This window comes from Lichenostomus cassidix, chromosome 17, assembly GCF_008360975.1.
Source record: "Lichenostomus cassidix isolate B80296 chromosome 17, HeHo_3.0, whole genome shotgun sequence".
Taxonomy (NCBI): domain Eukaryota; kingdom Metazoa; phylum Chordata; class Aves; order Passeriformes; family Meliphagidae; genus Lichenostomus; species Lichenostomus cassidix.
In genome coordinates, this window is record NC_139497.1 from 10,233,103 (window position 1) to 10,247,471 (window position 14,369).

The window sequence follows — 14,369 nt, forward strand, 5'->3', positions numbered from 1 at the left end:
GGACTAAAATCTCCCACTGTTACAAGCTGAAAGGAAATGAGTTTGCCTCTTTGAGAAGGGAGTGCAATTGTGCTCTACAGGCTCAAGCTGCTGTTTTAGCTGGAGCAGGGCAGGTTTTTGTTACCTGTGTAGCTGAGGGTATTGCTGTCTGGGGCTGTTTGTGAGCAGTGGTGGCCACTGGGCCATTCCATGCATGGAGTGGAGCTTTCCTGGAGGTGCTGTGCTTGTTGAAGTGGATAACCTCTGTGGGTCAGGATGCTGGTTCCCTCAGTGGTTCATCACGTTGGTTTGGTGTTCTTAGTCTTTGGTGACCCAGATAGAATCACAGAATCCCCTGAGCTGGAAGTGGGATCCACCAGGATCATTGAGTCCAGCTCCTGTCCCTGCACAGACACCCCAACAATGCCACCCTGTGCATCCCTGGCAGCATTGTCCAAACACTCCTGGAGCTCTGGCAGCCTCAGGCTGTGCCCATTCCCTGGGGAGCCTGGGCAGTGCCCAGCACCCTCTGGGGGAAGAACTTTCCCTGATACCCAGCCTACACCTGCCATGACACAGATCCAGCTGCTCCCTTGGGTCCTGTCCCTGGTCACAGAGATCAGAGGTCAAAGCTGCCCCTCCACTGCCTCGGGAGGAGATGCAGATTTCTCTGAGGTCTCCCTTCATAGCACCTCATGATCTTAACATTACAGTAAAGATGCTTAGCAAGAAGTAAAGAAGTTTGCAAGTATATGAGATGGATTCAAGGTAGAATTTGATGTCTGCCTACCTCTGTTTCCAGGCTTGCACTGTCCCAGGTGCTTGCTGGGGGCCATGGGGCTGAGGTGTTGTTTTGCCAGGTGGACAAGTGCTCACAGGCCTGTCTGTTTCCTTGCAGCTCCGTGGTGACAGTGGGACCCCCCCAGACACCGCCCGGCAGCTGACAACCTTCACCGTTCTCCCTTGGGGTGAGTTTGCCAGGTCTAGTCAGAGGCTTCTAAAACAGATCTGGCAGGATGGGGGCAGTGCAGCTTCAGGAACTTCTGCCTCTTTCCATTCTGTCTTGTAGGAGCCTGGGAACGGATCATTTGCACCTTCTGCTCCCAGCTGGGGTGTTAGGGGACACCTGAGTCGGATGCCTTGGTGCAGGATGGGGGGAGGGAGGGGACAGGAGCTGCACAGGCTGCTCTGACTGTTCTGAGCCTACACTGAGCAGCTGGGCTCTCATGGCATAGGTATAGTTACATCTTTAAGGGGAAGCAACAGACCTATTCTGAAAATGTGATTATTAAAATGAATTTGTGTTCTGAGGATCAGCATTGAGGTTTGTTTCTCAAAGTAATAAGAACTTCTTTGGTTTGCAGGATGGTTTATTAGTTTATGTAGGTGGGTGAAAGGGAACTGGGCAATAAACCATGTGTCTGTTGTATGAACTTAGAGCCAGTCCTGTTTCATCAGTGTAGCTTGTGTGGCCACTCTTGGATGCAGACATCCTTCAAATAGTCAGTATTTTATGGTTCATCAGTGTATTAAGGAACATATTCAAGCAGATTCCATTTTGATTTGTGAATTTCGTTGATGTTATTCACTTACTTTTGTAAAGTTTGATTTAACTACATCATATGTTGAAAAATTATCCAGCAATTCCTTACAGATTGTGTAAAACTCAGTTTGTCTTAAAAAGTTGTACTGGGTTAACTGTCATCTGACTCAGTATCTTTTCTTCTTTTGTAATGGGAGAACTGTGAATTTTCCCATCTTTCTCTATAGTCCTGCTGACTACTGAGATATTTACCAACAAGGGCTTGCATGGTGCAGGGTAATATGGAATATCTGTGCAGGCACAGTCACCAGTTAGTGTATATCATCTGCTTTCCCCTTTTCAAGTGGAAACAAAGCTTGGGATTTTATGAGAAATTTCTGGAAAGGCTCATTTTGGGTTTTGCTGGTGTCCCTGTGTCTGTGAAATGCAGCTGCAGCCTCGTTAGAGGGCAGTCTGGAATCACCCACGGGAGCCGAGTGGCTGCATTGCCCACCAGCTCTCCAGAGAAAGTCCTCATGCAAGTATCCTTTGCCCCCAGAGCAGTAAGTGGTAATCTGGAACTGGATTACCCTGGGTACTGATGATCCAAGGCAAGACTGCCTGTGCTGTGGGCTGATTTCCTGCTTGGGCTCTATATGGAACATAGCACCACTCTATGAGAGAATTCACTGCAGTTTTCCAAATGTGAATTAATGAGTTTGAATAACTTGCTTTTCTGGTGGTCTTTACCCCATAAAATGCCCTGATCCTAAATATGTAACCATTTTGGAATTTTTTTTTTTGGTTGTTATCATCTTTCTAAAAAAAGTAAATCTTTGATTAAAAAAGGTTGCTTCAGAAACTCTTGGGTTTTAGTACCAGCCCTTCCACCAGTTCCATCTGTGCCTTTGACGAGTAGTTTGTTGTGTCTCCTTTTACTTTCCTCGTGTCAAAAAGAGGATAATGATTTTTACCTTGGGAGAATTAATCAATGTGTATAAATTTGCTTTGCAAACTGAAGTGGTTAAGAATTTTTTTAAAAATACGATTAAAATATTGAACAAAGCAGGAGTCAGAGAAGTCAAATTTAAGACCACGATTATTGTTCAGCTGCTTTGGTGGTGCATCTGTTCTGGCAACATTATGGAGCCAGATCATTTGCATTACTTTTGATATACTGATGTTTTTATTTTTTTGTCCAAGGAACAGCATTCTTTATATGCAGGAGTCAGATTGTCTGTAAACATAAACATAATCTCACCTTTGTCCAAACATACCTTGTTTTGCTTTTACAAAACCATACCAAACTGGTGGGACCCGGAATGCTTTCTGAGCAATTAGCACTGACTCATCCCCACCCTGGGGAGCCTTGGCAAAACCCAGGGCAAGTTTCCTAGGCTGGAGTCATCCCTGCAGGGCATAAACCTCAGCTTTAAGGTATGGCTTTACTCAGCCTCTAAATTCCCCATGCTGTGGGAGCAGTGCAGATGGGAGCTGGGTTCTGTGTCACCACTGCTTGGGATGCTCCTGTGCCTCTCCAAGAGGGGAAAGGAGGCATGGCATGGGGTATGACAGGTCATAGAGTAGAGCAGCTCTGAACAGAATCAGTTGTCCAGCTGACTGACCAGCTCTGGGCTGGGAAGCCTTCCAGGCTGCCATGTGTGTCTTGCCAGGGAGCTTTAGTTGAGGTGCAGCTTTATTGTCTGTGGGGTAAGGACAGTAAACGTTGACAGCAGGAGGGTTTATCAAAGCTGGTTCTGTGCTACAGCCAGGAGACAATAAACCTTGGAGTCCTGCATCACTGTGTAGGGCTTCCATGAACTCTGTTGGCCACAAGGCTTCATTCTCCACAATCAAAGCAAAATAATAAGAAAAAGTACTGGTCATGCCTTTTTTCTCTCCTGGCTTTTAATCTTCTCTTGCACTTTCCCTTTCTGCCCCACCAGAACTTTCTGTCCCCTTGTTAGCTTTTTGGCAAAGAGGGGTTGCCTGGAGTAGAAGAAAAGCAGAGCTGTTCCTGCTCTGGGGTTCTCCAGCATCCCTGCCAGTGGGAGAGCACAGGAGGAGGCAGCAGAAGCTGAGCTGAGCCATGGTGCCATGTGGGTGGCTGCAGGTGTGTGTGGGGAGATCCTGCAGCCTGTGAGGCAGCTGATGGCACAAGGTGAACAGCGCCTGCAGTCAGGTCTGGGCTGGGTGTCCTGGCAAACCAGCCTTGGGACAAAGGCAGGCGCTCGTACACTTCCCAGCTCCCACTGCTCTCCTGGGAGGGTGGCAACAGCTTCTCTGGGCAAAGGGAGTGGGATGGGGAGAAAGAGCAGCCCAGACCTGATCAGGGGCTGATGTTTGGCCCCTGGATTCTTTCAGGGAGTTGGGAATACAGCAGCAAACTAGGCAGGCTGGGATGGCTTCCTAGTGACTGCATCAGCTGGAATTTCTGAGGAACCTTTTATTATTTGTCTGGCTGGCAGATAGATTTTAATGTGGAATGGAATACATAGGAGGAATATCTCCTCTGGTGGAGATAAAAACAGTTGCTAAGCTTAAAGCATTTCTTCTGTGGGTCTGGGGATTGTGGTTTTTAATGGTTATGAAAAGTGTTTCTTGCACTCTTGTGACTTCTGTAAGTCACATTAGGATTAGGACATTAGGATTGACACCACAAATGGCAGAGGCTTCAGCCAAAGTCTTCACCCCCTTAATGTTATCCTCCATCCCCTATCCAGATCCTCTTTCATGTTTTATCACAGTTTGGATTTTCTAAAAAATGATGATAATCCAGGAGCCAGGGACATTACAGAACTTACTTAAGAGGAACTCCAGCCTGCTTTTATGAAATAGTTTCTTCCAGTTTTGAGTAACATCTCCTAGAAATATTTTCTCACAGAAAATTTCTGTGGAACTGAAGCTTTTGTTTTATGATGATGATGTTTTGGTTTTTGTCATTGTTTGAAGCTGGTCACCACAGCTGGGTTCTGTGGTGACATCTTTGCCTGAGTTGGCCAATGCCATCCCCACGGCACGATGTATCAAAGGGAATTGGTATATGCTTTAGCTCCGAAATCAGCTCCAGGTGACCTAACCCTAAGCCTAACCCTAACCCAAATCTGATTTTTATGAAAAAAGGTGGTTGCAGTTCTAGATCCTGTCTATAGTTACAGTCAGTGTTGTACTTGAGAAGTTCTGCCAAGCCCTGATTTTTGCCCAGTGCTGGATCTGAACAGTGTTTTGAGGCTGGTGGTGTGACTGGGGTGTCTGGAGCCCCTCCCTGCTGTTCACCTGCCCCCAGACTGACATTCTGACAGAACAGGTCAGAGTGCTGGGCTCAGAAGCCACTGTGCGACAAATTGTGTGTGACAGGGGTAGGCAGCAATGGTGCAGAGTGTCTCCTGCTTGAAAAAGAGTGAAAAAGCCACTGCTAATAGAGGCTAAGGGAACAAGTACAACTGTGTTTATAAAAACACAGCAGATGAACATAATGAAGAAAGCTTAAATTTAGGGCAGTTTTCTGCCTGATGTAATGATGTAATGGAGCAAAACCCCCTTTTTTGCTTCTTTTTTTCTCTTGTGTCTGTAAGAGCCCAATGGTGCCGTCTGGCTGACTTGTCATAGGTTTAAGCCCCCAAAAGTAACTATTTTTAAGTAAAGCAAATGCAAAACTTTGGGTATATGCTTAAAACTCAACAGAAAATGAACCAACAAAAAAGAACAAAAATGAAAGTCTTTTGTGTACAATGTCCAGAGCAATTTTAAAATACTCTTGTTCCATGCCTAAATAAATGGTCATTTCATCCAAAGTGAATTTTTTCCTCATGATTTATTACACTAATCTGGGTGTAAGGCCTCTGAGCAGGATTGTCAGTTTATTAGAACAGCTTTCTTTCTCCTTTCAGATTTAATCCACATGTCGTTGTATCAACAGAGCCTTTGTCTCTGCTCTGTTATGAGTTATCCTTTTTTAATAATAATTAAAAAAGTGAAAACATATGTTTTTTAACAGCCTTATTATAAGAAACATAGAATGACATAGGGAGAGGTGACCATCAAATGGTGACTCTGATTTGTAACTTCAAAGTGGTGCTGCTTATAAAAGGGTGAAAAATGGCCCTTTCACCTCTCCCTGGGGCAGTGACTGTGGAAAGCCCGGCAGGGACAGGAGGAGGCAGCATTATCTTTAGCCAGGATTTCCAAGGTTTTTTCCCCAGCTTGTGCAGTGATGCTAAACATGCTCTTTTGAGTTAACTCTAATTTCCTTCCTTTTTTTAAAGGGGAACTTATCTAGAGGTGTATGTAATTCACATTTCCTTCCTTCCTGCCTTCCTCCCCTGCAGAGAAAAAGTTCTTTCTTGGACTCCTCCTGTTTTCTAAATGGAGAGGAATTACTCTCAGGAAACTCAGGAGTTTGGTATTATTCCTGTACTTGGTTTCATGAGAAAACATTTATTTTGAGTATAAATACTTACTTGATACCTGCACATGAGGGTATCATCAAGTGATATGATGAGGTTATCACCTGCTCAGTAGAGCATCTCACTACATCACTTGATGGTAACCTTTACTTGGCCCTATCACCCCACTGACTCCTGCAGCATCAGGAATTAGTGCTGAAGCACTTCAGCACCTCCTGAACTGGCAGCTTGGGGGTTGAATGTGGCCAAGGGCAAAGCAGTTGCAGTATTGATGGTTTTGGTGCCAGCCTGGTTTCTTCCAGCTTACGCTGGACTCGTGAGAGTCATCACAGTCCCCTTTAATTCTCTTTCAGATGTCAGCACAGAAGCTCCGGCCTCAAGTGTCAATATAATCATTTGCAGTGGTGTGATTTTAAAAGAAGCTGCTAATAATGTGTGTTCAAGCAGAAGAATTTTGTCTGGCATTTAAAAGATGTGGCATGAACCTATTCTACTTCTCAAAGCTATAGACAAGAGTGAGAAAAGATCCGCCTTAAAGACTTAAATAATGATGGGATAAAGAAAGTTGTGTCCTTGCTGCCAGGAGCAGATCCAGGGATGGCCTGGCATGGATATTGGAGCTCTGGGGAAGGAGAGGTCTTGTTCTATCAGACAGATCCTTTGGTACATCTTGAATCACAGAATTTCAGACCAGTTTAAGTTGGAAGGGACCTTAAAGCTCATCCTCTCCCACTCCCTGCCACAGGCAGGAACATCTTCCACTGGACGAGGTTGTTCCAACCTGGCCCTGAACAATTCCATGGGATGGAGCAGCCACAGCTTCTCTGGGCAAACTGTGCCAGGGCCTCCCCATCCTCACAGGGGAGAATTTCTTCCTAATCTCTAATTTAATCTTGCTCTCTGGCAGTGTGAAGCCATTCCCCCTTGTTCTGTCACTATTTGCCTGTATAAAAACTCTCTGTCCCTCCTTTATACAAGCCCTCTTTAGGCACTGGCAGGAGCTCTAAGGTGTCCCCAGAGCCTTCTCTTCTCCAGGTGAACACCCCCAGCTCTCCCAGCCTGGCTCCAGAGCAAAGCGAAGCATCTTTTGGTAGAAGTCAGACTGGCCTGGCTTTGTCAGCGGCCAGGCAGGCAGTGTTGGCAGAGCCAAGCCAGGCAGTGCTGGCAGAGTCAGGCAGTGTTGGCAGAGCTGTGCCAAAGCAGCAGGCTGTTCCTGTGTGAGGCAGCTGAGAGACAATCAACCACCCTGGATGTAAACTGCGCAAGTGTTCCTTGCACAAGAAGGAAAATCCCCTCCTTTGAGCATGGCTGTGGAATGCAGACGGGGGAGGTGAGTTGGGCTTTTTTTCATGCACACTGGCCTTATGTCACTGCTGCCTTTTTCTCACAGGCTCAGCATACCTTTCCAATGTAAGATTAAACAAGGATCTTGGGAGGACTGGACTTTCCAAGCTCTCTCAGAATCTCCTGTCTTCAAGTCTGCCTTCTACCAGTTCTCCATCTCTTGGTCCTAATGGGTACTCAGATTAGGTTTGTTTCCTTTGCAGGGTATCACTGTTCCTGATGGCAGCTGGCCATATTGCTTCTCAAAACAGCTTAGAATGGAATCATTTCCAGAACAGTGGTAAATGAACCACTGGGGGATTTGGCTTGCAAGAAAAATTTCTTTATAGGTGAATTTTGCAGGGCACTGTAGTATGTTGTGCTTTCATCTAAAATATCTTTGGGCAACCTCATCCCACTTTGAAGTTGACCATTCTTTGAGCAGCTGATTGGATTGGAAAACTCCAGAGGTCCCTCCCAAACTAACTGACTCTGATTCTCTTTTCTTGTCAAGTTCTGGTAAAGATGCTTCTTTTGGCTTCATTTCCATCTCCCCTCATGCTCAACAGCTTTCATCATGTTCCCATCATAAGCAGTTCTTTAAACTGAAGTGATCTGTAAACATTAGGAGCAATTTCTAAACTGTAACATGAGTTTCCTTCCCTCATAGTGTAGACATTTTATGCTGCCATATTCAGCTGATATGAAAAAATCAATTTTCCTTTATTACTATGTATGAAAAGCTAACAACTTTTTTTTGGTCCTCAGACGTAAATGTTTCATTGTGGTGCAATGCAAAGAATAATTCTCTAAAAGTTAATGGGTCTTGTTTTTGAATCAACTTTGGTCCTGTGCAGTCTTTGTTGGGAAGCTGCAGAAGAAGGAAAGACAAAGAGAAAAGAGCCTTGTTATTTGGGATTTATAAGATTATATTGTTACTGCCTTCTTAGTGAGTGTTGCATTTTTGAGTTAAAAACTGGAGTCAAGGGAAAGATACTGGTTTTTTTGATATTGGTAACTGTTATCCAAACACTTTAGCTGATACTTAACTTTATGCTGTATAGCATTTTGCTTAAAATTTGAGCAGTTGTTTAAGTTGCTTTGACTAGTAATGGACCTAATAATGTGTGTTACTGCTTCAGGAACTATGTGCTGGACAAGGGAATGCTGACAGTTTGCTGGCTTGCTTGGATTTACAATTTTATTCTGAGGGCAGAACAGGATGGCAGAGCAATTACATGGAGTTCCATATACCAAAAGTATAATTTATCACGTGTCCTCGAAACTGAAGCTGCTTGATTTCAGAGTTGCTGCCTGCTGTGTGCTCAGACCTTAACCTCTGTGTTTGGATTGCCAATATGGTGCCAATTAGTGGGACTGGGATGTGGACACTGAGGAATATAACTCACTTCACATGGGCTGCCAGACAACTAGCAGATGTTGAGCTAATGGGTCTTGGCTACTACCAGCCTGACTTGGATTTCAACCCAGAGGTGAAAGAATTTATTTCTCTCTCATTACCAATTCCCTCGTCCTGAGCATCAGGAATTCCTTCCGCTTACTCTGGGAGATGATGTAAAACATTTCCCTCGCCCTCAAACCTGTTCCCAGGGTGTCTTGTACGTTGCTTTGTTTGATGTTAATTTGCCGTCTTTGGTATATGTTATCCTACAGGGTAGGCTTGATGATCCATGGGAAATGAGGATGTAAGCTCAAATGTACTGCTGGAATCCTGAACAGGAGAGCTCTGTGTGAGTGTGGGGTGGGTCAGGCATTGTTCCTGCAGCCACGGCTCAGAGCTGTGATGGAAAACCTATCCTAGGATTACTGTTCCTCCTTTGAGTAACAGAAGCTGTAGAAAGCGGTGGGTCTAGCTCGCTGGGATCTTGCTTTTCTCTGTTCTCATGGCTGGATATTGTACTCTCAAACCCTGAAAAATGTATAACTACAGGCTCAAAGTTTTCCTTCTGGTGCTGGGTCAGTGCTGGAGAACAGCCTGGCAGGTTCTGTGGCTTCTCTGCTGTGATTTACAGGAGAACATCGTAGTTCTTACTCAAGTCACTTGGTCTGTTCAACCTGGAGGAGGCTGAGGGGACACTCATCACAGTTGCAACTTCATGGTGAGGTGAAGAGGAGGGGCAAACTCTGATTTCTGCAGCCTGTGAGCAGGGACAGCACCAAGGGAACAGCTGGATCTGTGTCAGGGGAGGGTTAGGGTGGGTATTGGGAAAAAGTTCTTCCCCCAGAGGGTGCTGGGCACTGCCCAGGCTCCCCAGGCAATGGGCACAGCCTGAGGCTGCCAGAGCTTCAGGAGTGTTTGGACAATGCTGCCAGGGATGCACAGGGTTGCATTGTTGGGGTGTCTGTGCAGGGACAGGAGCTGCACTCAATGATCCTTGTGGGTCACTTCCAGCTCAGGAGATTCTGTGAAAGTACAAGTAGGATAAGGGGATCTTTGTCTCTATGACCTCAGCAGCTTCAGGAAGAGAGGCAGGGAAATGGGGGGCTCAGCTGAAGGAACAGTAGCACTGAAATACTGACTGATACCTAAATCTCATTTCATGCCTCTCTGTACCGTCAGCTGACATGTTTAATCGGTGTGTGCAATATTAGGGCTGATGCTTCTTGTTCTCTCTCCAGTAACTTTGTCTTTCCTTCTATGAGGAGTTAGCTTTTGACTTAAAAATGCCATCTGTGCCATTCTGTCCAGCGTTCAGGTATTCAGTAATTTCTTTACCTTGCTCATTTCCCACTGCAGTTAAAGGCAGTGTTATTCCCATAACGGGTGTTTAAAAAACAAAGTCATACTTAATGAGAAGTTTTCAGTTGTAGCTTATTTTCTTACTGACGTGTTGGTTTGAGGTGTCAAACATGATCAGCATCAACATCAACAGGAAGAGCTGGGTGAGGGTTAAATAACAGTCATAGTTATTTTTCAGTGAGCAATGAAAATAAACTGCTTGCAAGGTCCTGTCATTTCTTGATTTTCTTTGAGTTTAAAAAGAAAACGTTTAATTCAGTGATGTATTTCATTCTGAAATTCCAAAGAGAGCAATTATTTTTAATTCCTTGGTATGAGCAGAACTGGATCTGTCCTATGGATTCATCTTTCTGGATGTTTATGTATTTATTAAGGACAACAAAATAGAAGCAATGCAAACAATTATTCTGTACATACATGATGAATAATAGCTAAATGCTAATTACCTTCCTTGAAGCATAATTAACTTCTGCATTTTCTGTTGAACAAACAGAGAAAACTCAGTATGATAAACCAAGAAATAAGCTGAAATATCTGCTTTTCAATATAGGAGAAGTACAGAATAATGAGGAGTATGGAGCTTTAAAATAGGAAACACAGTGGGAGAAAACTGGCACCCCAGTCCAAGAATCCTTGAGAAACATCTGGTGAAGGAATCTAGAGAGGGGAAGATAGTTTTGACTTTCTTCTGAGAATTGTGCAGAACTTGGTACAGAAGTGTACTGCCAGTGAACACAGGTGCACTTACAGATCTTGCAGAAGCAACCCAAGCCAAAAACTTCAGTGAAGTGAAATCCCTTGATTTGCAAAGGGAAAATATATCAGAATGAGGCAGCAGGTTAAAAAGAAACTGAAAGGAGCAGTGACAAGGGTGAAACCTTTGTAGGGAGCTGAAGCTGATTAAAAGGCTCTGTGCTGCAGAGGAAATGCCTCGACTCTATCAAATGCTGTGAGAGAGAGAAGTTCTGATGTGAAGCAGCAGGGGAGGAAAGCTGGAGAGGCAAGGGCATCCTTCCAAAAGCTGAAGTCATGACCAAGTGAGGAAGATAGAAATGAATAAACACTTTCAAAGGCTTTCAGAAAGTATAAAAAGTAACAGTTCTTTTCCAAATATGTTGGGAATAAGAAGTTTGTCTAAAAGCTTGGAAAAAACCATGAAGACCAGGGTGTGAAAAATCAGGAGGTGGAGCAGAAAAAAACATTTGAGTTTCTGAGGCATCTACATTGTGCTTGGTTTCCTTACCAGAACCCATCTCAAACCCAGCTACTAATTTAAGAATTTAAGAACACAGTGAGCGATACCTGCCTGAAGGGACAAGGATGTCAGAGCCTAGGAAGGAGTCAGGAGAGGAACTGTTGAATAATTAACACTTGTATGCAATCTTTCAATTAAAACCTACTCACTCCTATTAGAAAACAGACAGGGCTGATATGATGCCAACTTGCAGGAGAATTCCAGGGAGCTTGGGGAGCAGCAGACAGAAATCTGGCTTTGTATTGTGCAGCATTGTCAAAAGAATAATATAGATTAGAATTAGTTGGCACTTGATTTTATATGGATGTGGAGGAGTCAGCGTGTCTTTTGTAAAAGGAAGTGGAACTTGAGGAATCTTCAAGGACAAACATCTGGATTTGGGTGTTCCAGTGTGCGTAGTATCCTTAGAATTTCTAACAGCTTTTGACATGGTCCTTTGTCACAACATGTTAGAGCAGCTGATCTTCCTGGGGATAAGAGAATGTTCTTCAGTAAACCAGTGACTGGTTAAAAGGTGAGAAAAGGTGTAGCAGTGATGGTTGTTACACCCGAGAGTGATTACCATGAGAGTGACAGGGGAGTCTTAGGAGAGCTGAGGGAGGCAATGGATGGAGAAATAACAAAGTCTGGGGGAGTTTGAAGCTTTGGCATAGTCTAATCTAAAGCTGCAAAAGTATCTACCCACTGGTCCCATGTGACTGGAAAACAAACCAGCAGGTTAAACTTTGTGTCAGTAAATGTGGAGTGACATGAGAGAGCTAAGGCTAAAGGAGGTACTGCCTCCCCCAGGAACACATTCTGGGACAGTTTGCAAATGCAGAACATCTGGACCTGAACAAAGGAGTGGGACAGAAGATAAGCAGTTGTTCCTCATTTCTCCTTAATTCCCTAACCAAAAGTATGGCCATCAAATGGAAACTCAGAAAAAAGAAAAGGAAACACTGCTTTGCCTGCTGAATACAATGTGGCAGCTGATGCAAGAATCTGGTGCTGAGGGGTTGCGGAGAAGTGGTTGGATCCATTCTTGGAAGAAAGATGAATAAAGTCTGTGTTGTACCAGTACAGAAGACCTGGCATGTGGAAATCTTAAACTACAGATTGCTGTAGAGTTCTCTCCCTTAGGCCACTGTCTGAGACATGGCACTGGCCAGGTGGAGGTGTGATCTGACTTGGGAAGGCTCCACTTCAGTGCCTTATTCTCCTGAATTGCGTTTTACTATTTCTGTGCTTGCCTGTTTCAAGCTACTCCTTCCTCTGTCAGATGCTCCTCCTCCTACCAAAAAAAAAAAAAAAACCCAAACGAAAAACAAAAGAAAGAAAAAGTTTGTTTTTTATGAAAACACACTTTTTTGTCTTTTTTTTTCATGTAGTACATTGAGTTGTCATGTGTGTAACTTCAGTTTATTGTGTTTGTCTGCAGACTGCTTGGACAGAAAATAGAGCTGCTGCTTAAGCATTTCCATATGTATTCAGCCATATTGTTCAACTATATTCTTCACCTAATGTAACTTGTAAAAATAAACATCTTTAAAGTGTTATTTTTATGTGTTTGTGAAGAGTTAATGGAACTAGAAAATGTTCCAGACCAGTGTCTGTCCCCACTGTGGATTGTAAGGAGGCCATGTCATGTCCTGCTAGTTTTTAAGCAACCTACAGCTTCATGTCTAGGAATTTGAAGGCCAATTAGTTTATGCCTCCAGGAGACTTTGCTGAACACAATCCTCCAGACATTTGAACACAGCACAAGACTTGAACGTTCACAAGTTTTCCATTTATGAGAGAGTTGTTTGTTAAAATTGGAGAGAACAATCCAGCCCCTGCCAAGTACATGCTCGGCTTACACAGCCCTGCTGGCCTCAGACAGAATGTGTTGTCAATTTTGGTTTATTTAGGGCAGATTTGCAAAGCTGGTGTGTTGATATGACACGAGGGAGTGTGTGATAAGTCCCATCTGTGCAAGCTCCATTTCCTATAGGCTGCCTTGCAAAGATGGCCTGCTTGGGGATGGTTTTAATTTCGCACTTGAAGCTGAGAAAGCCAGGTTTGAGGAGATGTGCTATATGTTCATTTAGTCACTTGTAAATCCGACAAAGATAAAAGTGTTGGTGAAGGGGGAAGTGGCAGGAAGGAGTAGTCACCTCTGTCTCCTGACTCAGCCCATTATCCCCCCACCTTTTCCTGGAACAGGTAAAAATCTGCCTTGTCTTTTGATTCTGTCTGAGGAATCGAACCATTTTATCACTGTAGGAAGAAGTTACTGGCAGTCCTGACATGGAGGATGTTCACTCCTTGTTTTCTGTGTGAAAACGTGCTTATATGGGAATGCTAATTGTGGTAGATATCATTTTGTCTGCGTTCTAGTTCCCAGCTTTTCCATCACTGGTAGAAGTGAATGAAATAGGAGCAGTGGGGTGAAGTTAGAAGAGCCCATTAGTGAGGCAAACTCTGTGGCCTTTATGTATAAGAAGAAATCAGCTCTAGAATCCTGCAGCATGTGGGAAGAATGCTCCAGGAGCCTGTTCACCATTCCTGCCTAAAGTTGGCCAACATCTCCTTGGTGTGTCTGTGCAAAGTACCAAAAGCAGGATGGAGACAAGGCTTTGCTTTTCCCTTTTTGCTCTCTCCAGGTCCCTGACAGGAGCTTGTGGGTCTTGTCTCTTCTCCCAGGTAGCAAGTGACAGGACAACAGGAAAAGGCCTCAAGTTGTGCCAGGGGAGATTGAGGTTGGATATTTTCCCAGCTCACTGATTCAACGGTTTGTAATGTTGAGATGTGGGGATGCTCCAGAAGGATCTCATGGGGTTTGGTAATGCATGATCACCCTGCGACAGTGTGTCAGGAGCACATAGGACATTGTTTAGGTTGAATTCAGAGGTGAAACCAGAAGATGTTCATCAAAATGAGAAAGAGCTTGATTGAGAATTCAAGTCAGTTTTGCATAGTATTTTTAGCACTTCCTTTGAGGGAAGCTGCCCAGAGTGCCCAATAGAAACAGGGATGCTCAGGAGTAAGGGAATCTGGGTGACTTGGAAGAGTCTCTTCAGAGGAAATATTACCAAAAGTATAGTTTATTAATGATGGGGTGAGAACCCTGGCCATGTTGGTGTGCCCGGATCTGCAGAA

General features: G+C 44.2%; 1 protein-coding gene across 12 annotated transcripts in view; it reads left to right on the forward strand.

Annotated features, from left to right (window-relative positions):
• Nucleotides 1-14,369, forward strand: part of EXD3 (exonuclease 3'-5' domain containing 3) — a 282,421-nt gene that overhangs the window by 4,937 nt on the left and 263,115 nt on the right. For all 12 annotated transcript variants that reach the window (XM_085076512.1, XM_085076507.1, XM_085076510.1 and 9 more), the window contains exon 2: nucleotides 878-947. The gene's annotated coding sequence lies outside the window, so the exon portion shown is untranslated. The remainder of the gene's footprint in view (nucleotides 1-877; nucleotides 948-14,369) is intronic.